Source organism: Mus pahari, chromosome 3 (assembly GCF_900095145.1).
Source record: "Mus pahari chromosome 3, PAHARI_EIJ_v1.1, whole genome shotgun sequence".
NCBI lineage: Eukaryota > Metazoa > Chordata > Mammalia > Rodentia > Muridae > Mus > Mus pahari.
In genome coordinates, this window is record NC_034592.1 from 89,951,305 (window position 1) to 89,954,456 (window position 3,152).

At 37.9% G+C, this 3,152-nt stretch overlaps 1 protein-coding gene across 1 annotated transcript in view; it reads right to left on the reverse strand.

Moving 5' to 3' along the window:
• Elp4 (elongator acetyltransferase complex subunit 4) overlaps positions 1–3,152 on the reverse strand; it is a 238,590-nt gene that overhangs the window by 155,095 nt on the left and 80,343 nt on the right. The gene's annotated exons all lie outside the window — the stretch shown is intronic.

Below are 3,152 nucleotides of genomic sequence, written 5' to 3' on the forward strand. Positions count from 1 at the left end.
AGATGACTAGAGTATAAAGGCCTGAAGCAGGTGTGTTGGACTAGGACTTACTTCAGCCCATGATGGCCACGCGGCAGAACTGCTGACACAAACCATGTGTTCTTCAATATGTGTTCTTTCAATGTCCTAAGTATGGGCCTCATGTTTTTCTTTGCATGCTGCTTGCAGACATTGGGATGAATGTTACCATCATCACTGGATGCGTCCTATAACTGTTGGGTACACATGCAAATTTACCACTGTTTGCACATGTGGAACTCGAGCTTGTGATTCTTGCTATCCAAATATAATTCTTCAAGATTTCAGCCCAGAGTCCAGAAAAAGAGCACTCAAGAACAACTACCAATATTAGATTTTTTCTTCTTTTCTCTGAAATAGTGTTTTTTCTGTGTAGCCCTCCCTGGCTGTCCTAGATTCGATCTGGTCTAGAACTTAAGAGATCTGCTTGCTTCTGTCTTCCAAGTGCTGGGATTTTTTTTTCCTTTTTAAAGAAAGGTTCCACTGATATTTTTCTTGAGGAAATCAACAAAGTATCTGGGATAACACTTCAAAGATCTATGCCTTAGATTAAAATTTGGGCACAAAAATGGAGCACCTTTTAAGAAATAGGGATTTCCCAGACCCTGAGTGTTAAGTGCTTGCCAAAGATCTATTCTTTTATTTTGGGCATGATCAGGGTTTGGATTTAGATCTCCCGCCTTCTGCCATTCTTTTCGGTAACATACTACCCTCCTGAGAACCTTCCCAAATGAGTCTGTGACTGCCATCGCTACATGTTCAAGTTATTAGTGCCTAATATTTATAAATCAAATTAGTCTACCTAAATTTAAATGTATGTTTCCTAAAATAAAGTATGATATCACCAGGGGATGATAGAAAGGAATATTGTGAAAATATATTGTAGAAAAAAACCCCTGGTTATCAGTGACTCTGAGTCAGAGGGATGGAAACTAGTAGGATTCTGGGTTACAAGCTTGCTGGGATGCTAATCTTTTCTCTTCTGACATGCAAATGCATTTAAAACAAGACTAGGAAATTTTTAGTACAAATTAAACAAAAACTGTAAATAAAGAGATAGGTTCTAGCCTGGTTACTCCTACTGTTCTCTTTTTTCTTTGTAGTATTACAGAAATCAAAGATAACAGTCTCAGATTAACTGCATCTGAGATAAAAGTATATGAGTAGAGGGTGGGCCAAGTACCAGGAACATCTCTTAGCACTGTATCAATCTGTAATGTCTTATCCCACTTGGTCTGTCTGAAGGTACAGTATTACTAATGTGTGCTGCAGGACATTTGATCACACTGTGAACACTGAGATTGTGTTGTTTATTAGAAAAAGCTATTTCTAGTTGTGGTGTGGCTCACCCATATCACACACTAATAATCCTGAACAAAGATAAAGTTAGTCTGTAGAAGGAAGTGGCCATGTTTGAAAGTGTTGTGGCAGGCAATTTGACTTAATCAAAAATATTTGACAGAATAGGATCTGCCCAACTCTCACAAGAACAGAAAAAAGAAGAGGCTACTTAAGATAAAGCAGTATGTAGACAGACGAGTAGAGAGGGTAATTTTACTGGGAGAGTTGTATGGAGAGAGATTTCTGAGAGTGCAAGCTAGACATAGGAGAAGACAGAACGAGCCAGAGTATGAGAAGGAGCTAGAAGATTAGAACATATTGCCAAAGTTAGTTTGAGGCCAAGCAGAGCAATTCAGTCAGAAGCTGAAAGATGCCAGATTGAATCAGTCAGCTTGGAGAGAAGTTTGAACCAGAACAAGTGAGTTGAATCAGCCAGCCAGACTTCAGAAAGATCTAGGAAGGGGTAAGCTTATTCACTAGCAAGTCTCAGAGGCTGGAGACATTCTAGGCCTGGATTAGACTGAATGGAGGCTTGAAGCTTACAGGCCCTGGCTTAAGTTGATAGACAAAGGCAGTAAGTCTCTGAGAGAAGAATAATATCAGGGCTGGAGAGATGGCTCAGCAGTTAAGAGTACTGACTGCTCTTCCAGAGGTCCTGAGTTCAATTCCCAGCAACCACATGGTGGCTCACAACCATCTGTAATGAAATCTGATGCTCTCTTCTGGAGTCTGAAGACATCTACAGTGTATTTACATATAATAAATAAATATTTAAAAAAAAGAATTATATCAGATGAATAAAAATTACATTTACACACTTGATAGTTGAAAGCTCATCTAAGTCCACATACTCTAGTGCTGTTACTATGTTTCTAGGAAAAACATGAAACAAAATTCAAAAAAAAACAAAAAAAATACTCTAGTGCTGTTACTATGTTTCTAGGAAAAACATGAAACAAAATTCAAAAAAATTAAAATTAAGCAATTAATTTAAGAAAAATTAAAATTAAGATTAACCAGTATTATGACTTAAATGAATTATATAACATATATTGTTGTTTTTCTGTTTTTTGTTTTTTTATTTTTTTAAATTTATTTATTTATTTAGTATTATTATTTTTTATATTTCAAATGATATCCCAAAAGTTCCCTATAACCACTCCCCTGCACCTGCTCCCCTACCCGCCCACTCCCACTACTTGGCCCTGGCCTTCCCCAGTGCTGGGTCATATAAAGTTTACAAGACCAAGGGGCCTCTCTTCCCAATGATGGCCGATTAGGCCATCTTCTGCTACATATGCAGCTACAGACACAAGCTCAGAGGGTACTGGTTAGTTCATATTGTTGGTACACCTACAGGGTTGCAGCCCCCTTCAGCTCCTTGGGTACTTTCTCTAGCTCCTGAATTTTTGATCCTAGCCATTCTGACTGGTGTGAGGTGGAATCTCAGGGTTTTGATTTGCATTTACCTGATGACTAAGGATGTTGAACATTTTTTCAGGTGTTTCTCAGCCATTCGATATTCCTCAGTTAAGAATTCTCTATTTAGCTCTGTACCCCATATTTTAATGGTTTTTTTTTGAATTTCTGGAGTCCAGCTTCTTGAGCTCTTTGTATATATTGGATATTAATCCTATATCAGATTTAGGATTGGTAAAAATCCTTTCCCAAACTGTTGGTGGCCTTTTTGTCTTGTTGACAGTGTCTTTTGCAATTTTATGAGGTCCCATTTGTCAATTCTTGATTTTACAGCACAAGCCATTGGTGTTCTGTTGAGGAATTTTTTCCCTGTG